Below are 21,282 nucleotides of genomic sequence, written 5' to 3'. Positions count from 1 at the left end.
ATGATGTCATATTATGCTTACTGCATTATAAACTTTGTTTCTTTATCCTTAGCCCTCAATACAATGTGAAGAAATAGACAATACATTAGCGATGGTACATGGTCATATGTTTGGAACCTGGTTTTATTATGTACTTTGCAATAAAATACAACTAATATTTTACATGGGTTCACCAGAATAAGTTCTGTATATAGACCAACGCTATTTTGTTTGGTTTTGCTGCCTCCTTAATATCTTCTGTTCTGGTACTACTAATGTAAAACCTCAACTTTTCAGCAAGATATGGAAAAATGGTATAACCGCCACCTTCTGAAGCTGGCAAGGCAACTATAACCGCAATGTCATCTCTTGCTGCAGTGGGTCAGTACCTGTCCACTAACAGTGCCAAAAATACGTTCCTACGTAATACTGGGTTGGTCGTTAAGGCAATATCATCCAAACTGCCTCATGATGAAGATATGCAAGCTCAAAGCAATGTTGTATCTGCGCTCCAGACACAAGTCCATTCCCTAAAAGAGGACCTTTGTGAAACAAGGAGAAACATTGCTCAATGTCGTCAAGATATGCATGGTTTTCAAACCAGACTATCAGACATTTGCTATGTTGTTCAGGAGCCTAGGGGAAATGAAGGCGAGGGTTATGGTGTTCCATCGGACAATACAACATGAAAACATAACAGTCAGGTCAAATGAACCGAGCTTCTGAACTTCTGGTGGTGCATTTATCTGCTAGACTGTTAAGTTTTATGCCAACCTTCCTTTTGTTATATAGTTGTAATTTGTTTTGGTGCGATATAAAATTTATTCTTAACGTGCAGCCATCGGCTGAAGAAAACAGCAAGCCATTTTTGTATAGTGTAGGGTGTTCCCTATATTTGCACTGGTGGCGATCTTTGATGCTGAGTGGATGTAATCTGTGTAATCGCCTTAATAGCCTAGTGTTAGTTTGGGCCTTATTTATTTCCTAGTCTTCTTTTTCCCTGGTTTGCTAGTGGCCGCAACTACCCATGGGCCATATACGGGCCGTAGGATCCATGGGTCTCCTACGGGCCGTCGATAAATGGGCATGTAATCGGTGGGCCTCGGGCCGTCGATAAATGGGCCTCGGACCGTCGGATAAATGGGTCTACATGGGCCGTAATCGGGCGTAATTGGTATTGGCCCAGCATGGTAACAGGTCATTAACAGGTCGTAGGACTACAAAAGTTTAATTCTGTCACTAGCATAACGGGTCATTAATGGGCCAGAATATAGGATGGGCTAGCCAGAAATGGGCCGACTCTTGCCATGGTCCGAATTTGGCCCATTAGGGTAACAGGCCAGTAACGGGCCGACTCTTGCCATGGGCCAAATTTGGCCCATTTGGGGAACATGCCAGTAATGGGCCGACTCTTGCCATGGGCCAAATTTGGCCCATTAGGGGAACATGCCAGTAATGGGCCAGAAGTAATCGAGGGCCGAAAAGTAGCCCAAGAACGTATGGGCCGTCAATAGGCCGAAATCTAACACGGGCTGGAAACGGCCCATGTAAATCACGGGCCGTTAACGGGTACAAAGAAAATTACTATTCATTATGGGCTAGAGTCACCGTGGCCTGTAAAGGGCCGAAAGATACGAAGGCCTCATATGGGCCGAAAGACATCGTGGTCTATACATGGGCCGAAAGTGAAATGGGCTGGTGTTATATTCGACGGGCCACATGACGTTGTTGGGTCGATTTCCTTTTGTGCCTAACGGGCCGTAAAATGGGCTATTTGCGAAGAGACCGTTAACAGGCTTTTCATGGGCCAGCCCATTAACTTTTGACCAAGTCAAACGGCCAGCTTTGTAAGCTAAATGGGCCAGTGGTGGGCCGTGGCACGTGTCGACATATCATAGGCGCCTATCTGACCCACTGACGAGCTGACACGTGTTTCGTCCGGCCAATAAGAATTTTACACGTGGAAATTTCCCATTGGTCGGGGCTGTTAACGGGTTATCGGATCCAAAACCCGACCCGATAGCTTAACGGCGTTCCGTTACGGTGGATGCCACGTGTCGGTCACCCTTGACGAAAGCACTTCTGTGATGCGCGATTCATCGTCATGGAAGTGGACACTTCCGTGATGATAATTTTGGTAATGTCATGGAACACTTCTACGACACAGGTATGACTATCTTGATTCTGTCATAAATTTGTCATCGATGTACATGCATGATAAAAAATGCGACCTACTGTGACAAACACGTATCATGACGGAAGTGTATTTTTTTGTAGTGTAAGGAAACATTTATTTAGTGTGCTGAAATTTTCTATTACTTGTCACTATGGAAACTAATCCTTTGAGGGGCTTGTTTGGGGTATCTTCACCCCAACCAGAAGAGCAAAGAGATTCTCCTCAACCTACTGAACCTTATGAAAATATTCACTTTGAGATTCCTTCGGGTATGATAGAAAAACTACTAGCTAATCCTTTTGCAGGAGACGGAACTTTGCATCCCGACTTACACCTTATCTTTGTGGATGAAGTTTGTGGATTATTTAAGCCTGCAGGTATCCCCGATGATGTTGTCAAAAGGAAGGTCTTCCCTTTATCTTTGAAGGGAGATACAATGACATGGTATAGGCTATGTGATGATACAAGATTTTGGAATTATAAGCGACTGAAGTTGGAATTTCACCAGAAGTTCTACCCTATGCATCTTGTTCATCGTGATCGTAATTACATATATAATTTCTGGCCTCGCGAAGGAGAAAGCATCGCTCAAGCATGGGGGAGGCTTAAATCCATGTTATATTCATGCCCCAATCATGAGCTCTCTCGGGGAATGATTATTCAGAATTTTTATGCTCGGCTTTCTCTTGATAATCGCAACCTGCTCGATACTTCCTGTGCTGGTTCCTATATGCTAAAGACTATTGATTTCAAATGGGACTTATTGGAAAGAATTAAATGCAACTCTGAATATTGGGGTTCCGACGATGGTAAGGAGTCAGGTATGACACCTAAGTTCGATTGTGTTAAATCTTTTATGGATACCGATTCTTTCCGTGGACTTAGCTCTAAGTATGGACTTGACTCTGAAATAGTAGCTACTTTTTGTGAAACTTTTGCTACTCACATTGATCTCCCTAAAGAGAAGTGGTTTAAATATAATCCTCCTGTTGAAGTGAAAGTAGTTGCACCTATTACAGTCGAAGAAAAGACTATTACATATAGTGATCCTATTATTCCTACTGCTTATGTCGAAAAACCTCCTTTTCCTGTTAGGATAAAAGATCATGCTAAAGCTTCGACTGTTATTCGTAATAGTAATACTAGGACTTATACACCTCCTGAGCAAATTAATGTTGAACCTAGTATTGCTATGATTATTAAAGATCTCTTGGATGAAGACTTAGATGGGCATGTTATCTCTTTCGTGGGTGAAACTGCTAATATTGCTAGACCCGATACTAATACACGTAGACTTGTTGTAGGCACGCCTGTTATTTCTGTTAAAATAGGAGATCATTGTTATCATGGCCTATGTGATATGGGTGCTACTGCTAATGCGATACCTTATGATCTTTATAAAGAAATTATGCACGATATTGCACCTATTGAATTAGAAGACATTGATGTTACTATTAAGCTTTCTAATAGGGACACCATTAAACCTGTTGGGATTGTTAGAGATGTTGAAGTCTTGTCTGGAAAGATTAAATACCCTGCTGATTTCCTTGTTCTTGCTTCCCCACAAGATAATTTTTGTCCCATTATTTTTGGTAGACCCTTTTTGAATACTGCTAGTGCTAAGATTAATTGTGAAAGGAATATTGTCACTGTTGGCATAAATGGTATGTCTCATGAGTTTAATTTTGCTAAGTTTAGTAGACAACCTCGTGAAAGGGAACCACCTAGTAAGGATGAAATTATTGGTCTTGCTTCCATTGTTGTTCCCCCAACTAATCCGTTAGAACAATATTTGTTAGACCATGAAAATGATATGTTTATGAAGGAAAGGGAAGCAATATACGAAGTGTTCCTTAAACAAGAACCTATGCTAAAACATAACCTTCCCGTTGAAATTCTTGGGGACCCCCCTCCACCCAAGGGTGATCCCGTGTTCGAACTCAAACCCTTACCTGGTAATCTCAAGTATGCTTATCTTGATGAAAAAGAAAAATATCATGTTATTATTAGTGCTAACCTTTCAGAGAAAGAAGAAGAAAGATTATTGAAAACTCTGAATAAGCACCGAGCTGATATTGGATATACTCTAGATGATCTTAAGGGCATTAGTCCCACATTATGTCAGCACAAAATTTCAGTGGAGAAAGATGCCAAACCAGTTAGAGATCCTCAAAGATGATTAAACCCCAAAATGAAGGAAGCGGTAAGAAAGGATATTCTAAACCTCCTTGAGGCAGGTATTATTTATCCCGTGGATGATAGTGAATGGGTAATCCCTTTCCATTGTGTCCCTAAAAAGGGAGGTATTACCGTTGTTCCTAATGATAAAGATGAATTGATCCTGCAAAGAATTATTACAGGCTATAGGATGGTAATTGATTTCCGTAAGTTAAATAAAGCCACTAAGAAAGATCATTACCCTTTACCTTTTATTGATCAAATGCTAGAAAGGCTATCCAAACACACACATTTTTGCTTTCTAGATGGTTATTCTGGCTTCTCTCAAATACCTGTGTCCGCGCAGGATCAATCTAACACTACTTTTACTTGCCCTTTTGGTACTTTTGCTTATAGACGTATGCCTTTTGGTTTATGTAATGCACTTGCTACCTTTCAAAGATGCATGATGGCTATATTTTCTAATTTTTGTGAAAAGATTTGTGAGGTATTCATGGATGACTTCTGCGTCTATGGATCCTCTTTTGATGATTGTTTGAGCAACCTTGATTGAGTTTTGCAGAGATGTGAAGACACCAGTCTCGTCCTGAATTGGTAAAAGTGTCACTTTATAGTTAATGAAGGCATTGTCTTGGGGCACAAGATCTCCGAGAGAGGTATTGAAGTTGATAAAGCCAAAGTTGATGCTATTGAAAAAATGCCATGTCCCAAGGACATAAAAGGTATAAGAAGTTTTCTTGGTCATGCCGGTTTTTATAGGAGGTTCATTAAGGACTTTTCTAAAATCTCTAGGCCTCTGACTAATTTATTGCAAAAAGATATCCCTTTTGTCTTTGATGATGATTGTGTAGAAGCATTTGAAACACTTAAGAAAGCTTTGATCACTGCACCTATTATTCAGCCACCTGATTGGAACTTACCTTTTGAAATTATGTGTGATGCTAGTGATTATGCTGTAGGTGTTGTTTTAGGGCAAAGAGTCGATAAGAAATTGAATGTTAGCCAGTATGCTAGTAAGACTCTTGATACTGCCCAAAGAAATTATGCTACTACTGAAAAAGAGTTCTTAGCAATTGTGTTTGCCTGTGATAAGTTTAGACCTTATATTGTTGATTCCAAAGTTACTATTCACACTGATCATGTTGCTATTAAATATCTCGTGGAAAAGAAAGATGCTAAGCCTAGACTCATTAGATGGGTTCTCTTGCTCCAAGAATTTGACTTGCATATTATTGATAGAAAGGGAGCTGAGAACCCAGTTGCAGATAACTTGTCTAGGTTAGAGAATGTTCTTGATGACCCACTGCCTATTAATGATAGTTTTCCTGATGAACAATTAGCGGTTGTCAATGCTTCTCGTACTGCTCCTTGGTATGCTGATTATGCTAATTACATTGTTGCTAAATATATACCGCCTAGTTTCACATACCAGCAAAAGAAAAAGTTCTTTTGTGATTTAAGACATTACTTCTGGGATGATCCGCACCTTTATAAAGAAGGAGTAGATGGTATTATTAGACGTTGTGTGCCTGAGCATGAATAGGAACAAATCCTACGCAAGTGTCACTCTTAATCTTATGGAGGACAGCACGCGGGAGATAGAACTGCACACAAGGTACTACAATCTGGTTTTTATTGGCCTACTCTCTTCAAAGATGCTCGTAAGTTTGTCTTATCTTGTGATGAATATCAAAGAATAGGTAACATTAGTAGACGTCAAGAAATGCCTATGAATTATTCTCTTGTTATTGAACCGTTTGATGTTTGGGGCTTTGATTATATGGGACCTTTTCCTGCCTCCAATGGTTATACACATATTTTAATTGTTGTTGATTATGTTACTAAGTGGGTAGAAGCTATTCCAACTAGTAGTGCTGATCATAACACTTCTATTAAAATGCTTAAAGAAGTTATTTTTCCGAGGTTTGGATTCCCCAGATATCTTATGACTGATGGCGGTTCACACTTTATTCATGGTGCTTTCTGTAACATGCTTGCTAAGTATGATGTCAATCATAGAATCGCATCTCCTTATCACCCGCAGTCTAGTGGTCAAGTAGAGTTGAGCAATAGAGAGCTCAAATTAATTTTTCAAAAGACTGTGAATAGATCTAGAAAGAATTGGTCCAAAAAACTTGATGATGCATTATGTGCCTATAGAACTGCATACAAAAATCCTATGGGTATGTCTCCGTATAAGATGGTTTATGGAAAAGCATGTCATTTACCTCTTCAACTTGAACATAAAGCATATTGGGCTATTAAAGAGCCCAATTATGACTTCAAACATGCCGGTGAGAAGAGGTTGTTTGATATTAGCTCACTTGATGAATGGAGAACCCAAGCATATGAGAATGCCAAGCTCTTCAAAGAAAAAGTCAAACGCTGGCATGATAAGAGGATACAAAAGCGTGAGTTTAAAGTAGGAGAATATGTGTTATTATTCAACTCTCGTTTAAGATTTTTTGCAGGAAAACTTCTCTCAAAATGGGAAGGTCCCTACGTTATCGAGGAGGTCTATCGTTCTGGTGCTATAAAAATTAACAACTTCGAAGGCACAAATCCAAGGGTAGTTAATGGTCAAAGAATTAAGCATTATATTTCAGGTAATCCTATCAATGTTGAAACTAATATTATTGAAACCATAACCCCAGAGGAGTACATAAGAGACACTTTCCAGAACGTTCCAGACTCTGAAAAGGCATAGGTACGTGGTACGGTAAGTATACCGACTCCAAAACAACTTCAATGGCAATTTTTATCAGTTTTTGATTATTTAAGAATTTTAGGAAGAAACAAGTAGCCCGAAAGGGACACGAGGCTCCCACGAGAGAGGAGGGCGCCCCACCCCCCTGTAGGGCGCGCCCCCTATCTCGTGGGCACCTCGTGTGCCTCCCGGACTCCGTTTTCTTGTATGTTACGTATTTTGGTCGGTAAAAATTCATTATATATACTCCCGAAGGTTTTTACCACCGTATCACGCAATTATCCTCTGTTTTCATTTCGAGCTGTTCCTCTTGCAGAATAAAGCAAGATGTCTTCTCAGGAATCAGTTGGGGAGAGCCGGGTGTCTCACCCAACGCCAGGTCCAGGAGCAAACAGCGATGTACATCACTTTGGACCATAAACGGAGGATGAGATGGAGGCTGATTTGAAAAGGATAGATGCCATGGAGGAAGATCAAGAAGTTACCTCTCGTCTCCAAGCAGATTTCACTATGGGGGAACTACCTAGCCTGGCTGTCCCTGCCTCAGTCATCCCTTCCAACTCTAGATTTCTTTCTTATGAAAATATGAAAAAGAGTTTCATGTGTTCTCCAGAAGCTATGCAGCATCCTTGGGTAAAAGGGGCCTTGGCCGTTACGGGCAAGATCCGTAAAGAAATTTTGGACCTCAAACGATAAATCAATAAGCTCGAGGAGGAGAACCGTATCCTGAAGGGCATCATCGCCAAGAAGATCACAACACCAACCGTGAAGAAGGAGAAATAATCACATGGGTATGGGAACTCCCCTTGGCAACCGCCAAGCTTGGGGGAGGTTCCCCGGTATCGTATCACCATCACACTCCTATCTTTACCGCTTTATTTTGTTCGATCCTTTTAGTAGTATCTTGATCTAGTAGATTGAAGTTTTGATATCGAGTAGTTTTGAGTTTTGCTTTGTGATCTCTTTATGTGAGCGAGTCTGTGTGCTATCTATAATAAAGATTAGTGTTGAGTCAAGGGCTTTGCTATGTTGCTATGATCTTGAGAAAGTAGAAAGAACAAAAGAGTTCATATTGATCTTATGGATAGTGATAACTTCACACATAGAAAGTATGAGGCATAAAAAATGTTGAGAGTTGATAAACGTAGCCTTGGTCATCGTTGCAATTAATAGGAAGTGATAAGGAAAGAGGGGTTCACATATAGATATATTATCTTGGGCATCTTTCATGATTGTGAAGCACTCATTAAGTATGACATGCTAAAAGAGTTGATGTTGGACAAGGAAGACAACGTAATTGTTCATGTTTTCCGACATCTCAGTTAAAGTATATTGTCATTGACCTTCCAAACATGTTGAGCTTGCCTTTCACCCTCTTGCTAGCCAAAATTCCTTGCACCAAGTAGAGATACTACTTGTGCTTCCAAATATCCTCAAACCCAGCTTTGCCATGACAGTCCACCATACCCACCTATGGATTGAGTAAGATCCTTCAACTAAGTTGTCATCGGTGCAAGCAATAAAAATTGCTCTCTAAATATGTATGACTTATTAGTGCAGAGAAAATAAGCTTTGTACGAACTTGTTGTGGAAGTAATAAAAGCGACGGATTGCATAATAAAGGTCCACATACAAGGGGCAATATAAAGTGACATTCTTTTGCATTAAGATTTTGTGCATCAATCTTAAACGTGCATGACAACATCTGCTTCCCTCTGCGAAGGGCCTATCTTTTACTTTATGTTTTTACTTTATGCTTGAGTCAAGGTGATCCTCACCTTCCCACTTTTTAATTTTATCCTTTGGCAAGCTCCTCGTGTTTGAAAGATCATGATACATATATCCAATTGGATGTAAGTTGGCATAGGCTATTATTGTTGACATCACCTAAAGGTGAATACGTTGGGAGGAAACACAATAAGCCCTTATCTTTCTCAGTGTCCGGCTGAAACCCTATATCCACAAGTATTGAGTGAGTGTTAACAATTATAGGAGATTACGACATAGTTGAGTATGTGAGCTTGCTGAAAAGCTCTACTATTGACTCTTTCTGATGTTACGATAAATTGCAATTGCTTCAATGACTGAGATTATAGTTTGTTAGTTCCCAATGAAGTTTATGAACCATACTTGACATTGTGAATTGCTTATTACTTGAGCATAAGAAATCATATGACAAAACCTATATATGTTGTTGTTATTAGAATGATCATGATGCCCTCATGTCCGTATTTTATTTTTATCGACACCTCTATCTCTAAACATGTGGACATATTTCTCGATCTCGGTTTCCACTTGAGGACAAGCGAGGTCTAAGCTTGGGGGAGTTGATACGTCCATTTTGCATCATACTTTTATATCAATATTTATTGCATTATGGTATGTCATTACACTTTATATCTCAATATTTATGGCTATTCTATCTTATTTTACAAGGTTTACCATGAAGAGGGGGAATGCCGGCAGCTGGAATTCTGGCTGGAAAAGGAGCAAACATTGGAAACCTATTCTGCACAACTCCAAAAGTCTTGAAACTCCATGAAACAACTTTTTGGATTTATTAAGAATTTTTGAGCGAAAGAAATAGGCCAGGGGGCCCACACCCTGTCCAGGAGACAGGGGGCGCCCCCCCTATAGGGCGCGCCCCCTATCTCCTGGGCCCCCTGGTGGGCCTCCGGCATCCATCTTCTGCTATATCATCACTTTTACCCTGGAAAAAATCATGGGCAAGCTTACGGGATGAAACTCCACTGCCACGAGGTGGAACCTTGGTGGAATCAATCTAGGGCTCTGGCGGAGCTGTTCTGCCGGGGACACTTCCCTCCGGGAGGGGGAAATCATCACCAACGTCATCACAAATGATCCTCTCATCGGGAGGGGGTCAATCTCCATCAACATCTTCACCAGCACCATCTCCTCTCAAACCCTAGTTCATTTCTTGTATCCAATCTTGTATCCGAAACCACAAATTGGTACCTGTGGGTTGCTAGTAGTGTTGATTACTCCTTGTAGTTGATACTTATTGGTTTACTTGGTGGAAGATCATATGTTCAGATCCTTAATGCATATTATTACACCTCTGATTATGAACATGATTATGCTTTGTGAGTAGTTACTTTAGTTCCTGAGGACATGGGTGAAGTCTTGCTATTAGTAGTCATGTGAATTTGGTATTCGTTCGATATTTTGATGAGATGTATGTTGTCTTTCCTCTAGTGGTGTTATGTGAACGTCAACTACATGACACTTCACCATTATTTGGGCCTAGAGCAAGGCATAGGGAAGTAATAAGTAGATGATGGGTTGCTAGAGTGACAGAAGCTTAAACCCTAGTTTATGCGTTGCTTCGTTAGGGGTTCATATGGGCCCATGTGTTTAATGTTGTGGTTAGGTTTACCTTAATACTCCTTTTTGTAGTTGCGGATGCTTGCAATAGGGGTTAATCATAAGTGGCATGCTTGTCCAAGTTAGGGCAGTACCCAAGTGCTGGTCCACCCAGATATCAAATTATCAAAGTACCGAACGCGAATCATATGAGCGTGATGAAAACTAGCTTGACGATAATTCCCAATGTGTCCTCGGGAGCTCCTTTATTATTATTAGAATTTGTCCAGGCTTATCCTTTGCTACATAAAGGATTGGGCCACCTTGCTGCACCTTATTTACTTTGTTTACTTGTTACTCGTTACTATTTATCCTATCACAAAACTATCTATCACCTACTATTTCAGTGCTTGCAGAGAAAACCTTACTGAAAACCGCTTATCATTTCCTTCTGCTCCTCGTTGGGTTCGACATTCTTACTTATCGAAAGGACTATGATAGATCCCCTACACTTGTGGGTCATCAGGGCCTGACAAATAGTAAAAGATACAAATGCAGCGACGTCAGGAGCTCGGGAAGTAGAGCAAGGCCGGTTTTGAAGGAAGTTATACTTGATGGTCACCGGGATGTCGCTAGGTGGGCGGCGGGAGGCTGGATCTGCCCACACTACAGCAGCGAGCAAGAAGGGGTCGAAGGCCCTCCCTCGCCAGCGGTGCTTGGGAGAGAAAGGCAAGTCAGGCTGATCGGGACGCGCCAGCAGTGGGTAAGAGCTGTCGCCGAGGACGACCGCGTGAACGTTGCACCTTCCCACCTTCCCTGGCAGAGAGGTTCCGGCTGGAACTGTGACCAGAGGTGAGCAGAGAGAGAGAGAGAGAGTGTAGCCACCGATGTCGTGTTTAGATCTGGAGAGGACGAGACAGTGTGAAGAGAGCAACACTAGCAAGCAAGTGCGGAGGCTCCTGCCTATATAGTGGAGTACTAGTTTTCTTTTGTCTACCGGAGCCGGCTTGACCTCGTCAATGACTGTCGAGAAGTCTTCATGCACGTGGCTCGAAGGCGCAGTTGTCGCCATTTTGATCTGAAGGACCGGATTATAAGATATAACACGAAAAATGCCACATGACAAGAAATCATAACCTCACTGCCCAAAGGAGACAACATGAATCCCGACGGACAAACTAGACGAGGAACAAATCTCAAATTAAAGATAAACTCATAGAAAAGGGGTCCATCGATTGATGTCCTAATTAACATAGCCGGCTTGACCTAGATGGCAGCCGAGTAGTCTTCGTGCATGTGCCCCCAATGATTAGCCCAAATCAGTTGTCGTTGTTTAACCCTCGCAGTGATCCGAAGCACATGACACCTAATTTTGTGAGATGACAAGAAACCTTTTTTTAGTTTTCTCACCACAACTACAGCCATGTACAACACAGCCTGCACGATATGTAGACAATAGCCAATCCAGGCGTGTCTCCTGGAGTCTGGTCACATGCATGGACAAATTGATCTTCCATGTCTTGCAGGGATCGTCCAGGCACCAACGTAGTACAACACTTCTCTAGTACTATCGCTCGTCTCCCTCTTCTATTAAGTCACCCGACTTGTGGGGCCGGGGAGTGTGCCTATGGTTGGTTCTCAATTGCGGTCCCACATGTGTGTGCAAACGCAATATGACGCGCGTTCCATTCGGAGAGCAGCGTGATAGACCGAACGACCGTCTGGGGTGCGATGCGAACGCGACGGCCATGCTATATACTCTGTGCATGTGTATCGCCGTTTTCTAGAGGCTTTGCTCCATGGCGCAATCCATGGATACAAAATTAGTATACTATACTATTTAAAAGTTGAGGGCGCGGCTTTTCCTGTGCGGTAGGCGGGGCAATTCCGCCTAGTCGGTTCAACAGAGATGCGAGAAGATGAGCGAGTAGGCTGCTGCAAATGTAGGGTTGTGTGATTTGACAGTGAGTTACTGCTGGACAGGTGCGGCCCCATGATTTGACTTGCCATTATCATTTTAACTACGGCGCTACGGCCGGCGTGAGTCTGCCGATTCCTGACCACCTCCATACAGGTGAAACGACAATTTTGAGTCTATAGCTAATTAAATGAAGCAAATTTAGCAACAAAAAACTAATAAACACACCATTTCATTGGAAGAGGTCACTCCTTGGCAAATGCAATAAATACTCCCTATGTCCCGTAATATAAGAACGTTTTTGCCACTACACTAGTGTCAAAAACGTTCTTATATTATGGGACGGAGGGAGTACGAAGAAAGAGATAGAGAGAAGTAAAAAAATACACTTATAGCCAACCTGTAGGACCTTGAAGTATGTCTAGAGGGGGGTGATTAGACTACTTGACCAATTAAAAACTTAACCTTTTCCCAATTTTAGAGTTTGGCATATTTTAGCTATCTTAGGACAAGTCAAGCAATCATCACACAATTCAAGCAAGCATGCAAAGAGTATATAGGCAGCGGAAATTAAAGCATGCAACTTGCAAGAAAGTAAAGGGAAGGGTTTGGAGGATTCAAACGCAGTTGGAGACACGGATGTTTTTGGTGTGGTTCTGATAGGTGGTGCTATCGTACATCCACGTTATGGAGACTTCAACCCACGAAGGGTAACGGTTGCACGAGTCCACGGAGGGCTCCACCCAAGAAGGGTCCACGAAGAAGCAACGTTGTCTATCCCACCATGGCTGTCGCCCATGAAGGACTTGCCTCACTAGCGGTAGATCTTCATGAAGTAGGCGATCTCCTTGCCCTTACAAACTCCTTGGTTCAACTCCACAATCTTGTCGGAGGCTCCCAAGTGACACCTAACCAATCTAGGAGACACCACTCTCCAAGAAGTAACAAATCATGCATTGATGATGAACTCCTTGCTCTTGTGCTTCAAATGATAGTCTCCCCAACACTCAACTCTCTCTCTCATAGGATTTGGATCTAGTGGAAAGAAGATTTGAGTGGAAAGCAACTTGGGAAGGCTAGATATCAAGATTCATATGGTAGGAATGGAATATCTTGGCCTCAACACATGAGTAGGTGGTTCTTTCTCAGAAATTGTAAGTTGGAAGTGTAGGTTTAGTCTGATGGATCTCTCCACGAATGAAGAGGAGGTGGAGGGGTATATATAGCCTCCACACAAAATCTAACCGTTACACACAATTTACCAAACTCGGTGGGACCGATTCAACAGACTCGGTTGGACCGATTTAGTAAACCTAGTGACCGTTAGTGATTTTCGGTGGGACTGACATGCAACTCGGTAGGACCGATTCGGTTAGGGTTAGGGCATAACGTAATCTCGGTAAGACCGATTACACAAACTCGATGAGACCGAATTTGGTAATAATCTTTCCATAGAGTTGGTCAGGTAAACTCGGTGGGACCGATTTGCTCTTTTCGGTGAGACCAAAATGTTACAAAAGGGAAACAGAGAGTTTACATTGCAATCTCAGTGGGACCGATCACTCACTTTGGTTTGACCGAAACGTTACAAAGGGAAACAGAGAGATTACAATCCCATCTCGGTGAGACCGAGATCCCTATCGGTAGAACCGATTTGCCTAGGGTTTGTGGCAGTGGCTATGACATTTGAAATCGGTGGCGCCGGATAGGAAGAATCGGTGTGACCGATTTTGGCTTTGGGTTTAGGTCATTTGTGGATGTGAGAAAGTAGCTGAGGGTTTTGGAGCATATCACTAACCACATGAAGCAAGAGGCTCATTAAGCAACACCTCATCCCTCCTTGATAGTATTGGCTTTTCCTATAGACTCAATGTGATCTTGGATCACTAAAATATAAAATGAAGAGTCTTGAGCTATTGAGCTTGAGCCAATCCTTTGTCCTTAGTATTTTGAGGTATCCACTTTCATCATCCATGCCATGCCATTCATTGATCTTTCCTGAAATAATAGTCTTGGAATAGCATTAGCTCAATGAGCTATATGTTGTTATGAATTACCAAAACCACCTAGGGATAGTTGCACTTTCAATCTCCCCCTTTTTGGTAATTGATGACAACATATAGATCAAAGCTTCGACAAATGATAATAAGATTGAAAAAAATCGTCGCTTTGAGAAGTATGTGATAAGCAAGAGCTCCCCCTAAATTTGTGCATAGTTTAAGATTTGCTTTGGACTGCAAATGCACAAGGAATTAGGCTCATGGGTTACTCTTCCATGTCACATACATCTTGGTGGAGCGCTCCAAATGATAAAGATTGAATACATGCACTCATCACCAAGCAAAGTGAATGATCACACAGGATAGATAGGATAATATCATCAAACATGCATAAGTGTAGCTTATGATCAAACACATGATCATCAATGTCTCACAAGAATAGCATAGTATCTCAAGCAATCAAAAGCAAACAAGTTTAAAAACCACCAAAGCAAGAGAGAACGAAAGCAACACTCTCTCTCTCTCGAAGCCTATGATCTATACATTTTTCTCCCCCTTTGGCAACAAGTTACCAAAAAGTTCACAAAAAATGCATAGTTGTCGTGGAATTATCACCTCAGATGTCCTTATGAAAGGACTTAGTCGTGGAGCCATCGCAACGGGTTAGCTTGAAGGGGTTAAACCGGACAAGGGACATGGGATTTTTATACTAGTTCGGACCCTTCGATGAAGGTAAAAGCCTACGTCTAGTTGTGATGGGATTATAGGGATCTCGATAACCAGGGAGCAAAACACGCTATGCCTGGCTCTCGAGATGTTGTTTCTTGTCCTTGAACCGCCGCCGGGTCGTCCCCTTATATACACGGGTTGACGCCCAGCCGGTTTACAGAGTCCCGAGGCCGACTCATACAAGTGTTCAGCTCGGTCTCTCCTTTCCTTATCTTACAATACAAGCTATATGACTATGGCGGTTTACCACTATGGGCCCTAATCTGCCTTTGGGCTCTGGGCCTCTAAGCTTCATAGTAAAGCGCCACCTTCCGGGTCTTCGTGGGCTTCAATACGGTTGAGTGTGAACCGGCCCCCTCCTGGGGCGGTTTATACTCAGTAGTTATATCCCCAACATTAGGCCCCAGATTGATTTGAACCTGTTCATGTTAATCTTTGATACTTAGCAGAATCCTGTGAACGCCTTCCTTCATTTCTCGTAAACCACCATGATGCCTTCTTTTATAAACTTTGTTAAGCCGCCGTGACGTCATCCTCTGGATACAGCAACGGATTATCATGACGTCTTTTCTGTAAAAAATAAATAAAAAGATTCCCTTTATTTAATGCCATCCAGGAAATCGAGGCGACAGCCGCGCCACTTGCCGCTTTGGACTCCTCGATTCACGCACCTGTCACTTATCTCCCTGCCTTGTTATAAATACACCTGATGGGTACGTTCATTTTCTCCCCTTTCTTCTCTTCTTCTTCCTCGCGACCGGAAGAAACCCCAGCGCCGCCGCCGCCGTCAATCTTCGAATCTGCACCGACCAAGGCTGCTGCATCACCCTGTTTGTTCCAGAGACCCTGTCGCGCTCTTCCGCTGCCGTGTGACCCTGGTAAGTTTGCTTCCCTGTAACCCTAGATCTCCATTAGGGTTTCAAGTTCATCCATGTTCATCACCGTTCATCAGTTCTTTTGTGTTCCTCCTTCTGGTCTTCCTGTTGAATATACATATGTGTGCCTGATAGTTTTGAACTGCGGCTAGATCCATGTTGTTAGTTCACCGTACCGTAGTATCTTACTGTTTCTGAATAAACTCTGTCTGGTTCATCTCTGTTCCTCTTTAGCGCCATTGTAGGGCTCGGGAACATTTTCTTAGATTATCCACGGTAGATCCAAAATTATACTGCCATATTGTGAAACCTGTTTTTGTAACACTTAGCAGAAATTTTGAATTCTGGCCATCCTGCCTATAGGTGGTTTAACTCCTTAAAAGTCAATCCGCCATATAACATTAGCCCTCTCTTAAACCGCCAACTGAACTCGCACAGTATCCTTCTTCGGTTTAACATTGAATTAGACACCTTAAACCGGCACTTTTTATTTTCAGTTCCTCATTCCAGAATGTCGAAGCAATTTTCTTCCTGCAATTGGGTTCCATCCCGGATCACAGAGACACAGATCAATGGTTACGTCATCACTGGTGCTTTAGCTTCGAAGAACATTCACCACTGGCGAGTTCCGGAATCGGAATGTCCACCTGAACCTCAAGAGGGAGAGGTGATTGTTTTTATGCAACATTTAGACTGGGGATTTAGCCCGCCCGGATCAAAAAAATTCCGGGATGTCCTTGCCAGCTTCCAACTCCATCCGCAAGATATTGGTCCGAACTCTGTATCAAACATATGCAACTTTCAAGTATTCTGCGAAGTTTACCTTCAAGAAGAGCCAACCGTAGAGCTGTTCCGGGATTTTTTTCATCTGAACCGCCGCACAGAATTCTCAGATGGCCCCAACACAGAGCTTGGTGGCGTATCAATTCAAAAGAGGAAAGAAGTTGATTTCCCTCATGCCAAACACCATAGCCATCCTAAAGATTGGAACCAGACCTGGTTTTACTGCCGGAATACTGCTCCTGATGGAGAAAATCCCTTGCCGGGCTACCACCCTCACCGGCTTAGCAACGGCCACCCAATGCCTCCGCGTCTAACCGCCGCGGAACGGAAGAATTTCGCTCCTCAACTCGCCAAGCTCCGGGCTCTGATGGCCAACGGTTTAACCGGCATTGATCTTGTCCGCTGCTGGGTTTCATGGGGCATTCTGCCTTTGAGCCGCCGCCCTGGATTGATGCATGAGTATACCGGAAGTGTAAAATACCCTCAACGGCATCATGAAGTAATAATGACCGAGCTTGAAATCACTGAATGTGTAAAGAGGATGCTTGATGAACCGGTCGCTGCATGCAGCCAAACTGGTTTGGCTCCGTTTTGCGTCTCCAATAAACCGCCGGCGGTAAGTTCATGTACATACTTTACTGATTTTCACATCGACCGTTTACTAACCTTTCCTTGTCTTAATTTCAGGCCAACAGCTCTTTCTGGAAACGTAATAAACCGGCCCGTGCTCCTCGTGTAAAAACCAAGGTCACCAAGAAGGCCGGAAAGAAGAAAGCTGCCGATTCTTCTGAACCGCCGGAGGAAGAAGAATCAGATGCTGAGGTAGAACTTGACTCACTTGGCTCCTATTTTATACATCTTATTGACAATGATCATCTTCAGGATGATGCTCAAGCCAGCCATGCAGATCGTGTTGAGGTAATTCTTCTTTCTTCCGACTCGGACCCTGTGCCGGTTCAAAGAACTCGCCGTACAGTCCGGAAAATAAAACAATCTCACCCCCTTGCTCATTTGGATCCAAAATTTTCTTTGAAGAAACGGCAAGCAGAAGAACGTCGCACAACCCGGCATAGTGGTCAATAGATCACTTCGTCCGGTTTAGCTGATACGCCCCCCAGAAACGCCGTCCAGAGGTGATTTGTTCTCCTGAAAAACAATACCCTTTTAAAGGTTTCTTCCGATGCCCTCTCAATCCGTCTGACCCGAATTACCAGGCTTCTTCTAGCTCGTCTGGCGGTTCGTCGACCACCCAATTACCTCCTCTCAAAGTAGTTGTCGGGTAAGTGTTACCTGATTTATAACTTTATTTTGCCGGTTTATCATACTCTAACCTTTGATGTTATAGCGCCAAAGCTCGATTAAGTAAGAAGGCCAAGACCAGCGACCCTACTGTTGAAGTTGATCCGGAGAAGACACCCGAGCATCATAATGAAAACCCGGAAGTTGCCATGGACAGCTCTGCTGGGCCAAATCAAGATGGTAATGCTAACCCGCCAGAAGCTGAACCGACTGCAGAGGCTGATATTTTAAATCCTCCTGCTCCCCCGAGCCTGGTAATGGAACAACGGGACTCAATTGCTGATCCGCCAAGTCCAGCTAACAAACCACCAAGCCCTGTTCAGAACCTTGACTCTTCCAGCCCGGCCAAGGATGATGATGTTGTTGTTACAGGCACTGCATATACCGCCCCTGGTAATCCGGTTGCTCTGTCAAAGCATACTGCTAAAGATGAATTTGCTGCCATGAACAAAGGGAAGGGTAAAACTGATTTATCTGCTTATACCGATCTCTCTGCTCAAGACCTTCATTCCGGCTTTCTGAACCGGATGTATACAAACCGTGATTATGAAGCCGGTTTAGTAAATCTAATGAACAAACGCTATAAGGTAAACATTGCACTTTCATTGCATTGTAGCCCCCAAGGGCCGGTTTGTCTTGAGAAAGTCAGACCGGTACTTTATATTCTTCATGTTGTAATTTGTGAACTGATCTTTGTCTTGATCAAATACACATTAGCCCCCAAGTGCCATGATTAAAACTTGTATTAATCCTTGGGACTTGAAGTATCCGCATAAAAACGATTCGCATTACGCCCCAAGTGCTGAGTGTATAACTGGTTATACACTTGGGACTTTGAAGAAAGATATTAACATGCTCTCTGACTGTTGCAGAGTGAAATAAATCAACAAACCACACAAATTGTTGATCTTCGAGCAAACCTTGAGACCCAACAAGCAGAAAACACCAAGGCCAAGGATGAGCTGAGAACCGCTTTGACCACCATGGAGCAACTTAAAGAATGGTTAAATCTGAGCAGGCCAACTGGGACAGCGAGAAGGCCGGACTGGTGAAGTGGACAGAGATTGCTGAATCGGCTCTTAAACCGGTGGCAGAAGAATTATCTAGACTGAAGCACCAAATCAATGCCATGGCCTCTGCCATATTTGGTAAGTAGTGGTTGCCAAAAGTTGTATCCTTTTGAAATTTCATCGGTGTAACATGTATTTCTTGAACCGATATAGGAAATCGCATCGCTCACCTGGGTTTTGACATGCGGAAGAAGCTTAAAGCGGCATATACATTGATTGAGCAGCTGTATACCGGCGCTCAACGGGTTATATGCGCAACTTCATATGATAATGCGGCACCAACACTTATCAAAGATACGCTGGACCGTCTTTCAATGACGCCAGCACAAATAGAAGAGCTAAAGCGATCCGCTGCTCGGGCCGGCGCTTTGCTGGCGCTGACTCGGGCCAAGGCATGGATAGCTGACCTTGACTCGGCTGATATATCCAAAGGCTTCCCCAGTGCCCAAGAAAATGGCGAAGAATTTGATAATGACGCCCTGAAACGGGTAACAAGGGAGATGCGTCCTTTGGTGAGTCAACTAGCCGAAGAGGCGAACCTGACGGTTCACCGATCGTTCTATGATGCAGACAACAAAAGGGGTTGAAGCTGTGATTCCTAAAGTGCAGAGCCTCATTCCACCAATCCGTAAGCATACTTACGCTCCTAACGTTGATCCGGCTGAGCTTATAAGTGAAGAGGCTGTCTTTCAGGCCTTAACTCGGATTGACTGGACCACCAATGACTTCCAGTCAGTGGATGAAGAGGAGGTTGAACCGACGCCAGATGATCCATCTACCTCACGTCAACCCGGTGATGAAGCTTAATCCGTCCAGGCGGTTGGTACATCAGGAATGATCAATGAATATTTCCATATTTTGGGCCTTGGAGTGTCGTGTAATAGGATAGCAAAAACTTATGCTGATCTGCTGCCATCGTGCAAGAGATATTTTGCATTGATCCGCCATATCAATATCAATGTTTGTTCCAAGGATCATAATATGTATTTCCTGTATGCATAAAAAGACAAAGGGTCCTGGCGGTTTACCGTCGGACGGGTCATAATGCCCAAAATATGCCGGATTGATAATCAAATCATAATAATATGAATTTCTACATACCGGTAGCACAAGATCCCTAGCTAGTTGGCGATCCAACTTGAATTGCGATAAGGGTGAAAAACCCAAATCTGAAGTATTTGTATCACCATCATTTTCTGATGTCGTAAATTAAGTCATGCCGGGTGATGATTCACGCCAGACGATCTAGGTCGTTGACAGGAAATCAATGCCAAGCCGGGTTAAGAAAACTCCGGTTTAAGATAAAAGTCTGTCAACGTAAAGTTGCAAACCACGCCAGTTTAAGAAATGCCGGTCTTAGAAGACGGTTGAATAAGCCAAAAAATCGGTTTAAAATTCAGCCAAAGTTCAAATGAAAACCATGTAGTCGAGGCTTTTTGAGGGCTGCCAGGCCCAAATGCGAGGCTTTTTGTGGGCTGCCAGGCCACTGAGTTGAACCGTTTAAACAAAGCCTTTTAAGATAGACATCCAACTAGCCAGTCACCGTTTTAACTTTGACAAGTTCAAGGTCTCAAGGAGAGTAACTGTCAAACATTTGGAGGGCCGTGCCAGGATGACCTGGATAGGAGTGTGTTACTTGATGAAGGCAGGTTAACCCGGGGTTTTAGGTAAATATACCAGGCTTCCAAGCCATGGGTCGATACCCAGCTACAAGGGTCCATTCAGACTTCTTGGTATTGGACCAAGGAGCCCCCAAGTAACATGATGAGCGGTGCTCATTAGGTGCCTATGTTTGAGTTGTGCATAGCATCGAAACTCTCTTTGGCCCTTTGGGTGTGAAGCTCCCAAGCTTTGTGGCGTGATAGCCGGTTCAAGGGATAATACTTCGCTTGGTCAGCTGAAGCCCCCATGTAACTCAAAGAATGTTTGAGAAAAAACAGCAGAGGCCCCGCTTTGAAGCAAGGATCCTGATTTATTTATTGATGATAATATATACATCGTCAAAATATGTACATAAAAGATAGCCTATGGCTCAAGTGTAGTAAGGCCGGAGGAGAGCTATGTTCCAGGACCGCCGGGTCTCCTCCTCAGATTTGCGTGAGTCATCTCGAATGTCAATGAGGTAGTACAATCCGTTGTGCAGATCCTTACTGACCACAAAGGGTCCTTCCCAAGGCGGGGATAACTTGTGTATACCGGTCTAATCTTGGATAAGCCGGAGCACCAAGTCACCTTCTTGAAAGG

The sequence above is a fragment of the Triticum dicoccoides genome, chromosome 6B (genome assembly GCF_002162155.2).
Source record: "Triticum dicoccoides isolate Atlit2015 ecotype Zavitan chromosome 6B, WEW_v2.0, whole genome shotgun sequence".
Classification (NCBI taxonomy): Eukaryota; Viridiplantae; Streptophyta; class Magnoliopsida; order Poales; family Poaceae; genus Triticum; species Triticum dicoccoides.
This window is presented reverse-complemented; position numbering follows the sequence as displayed.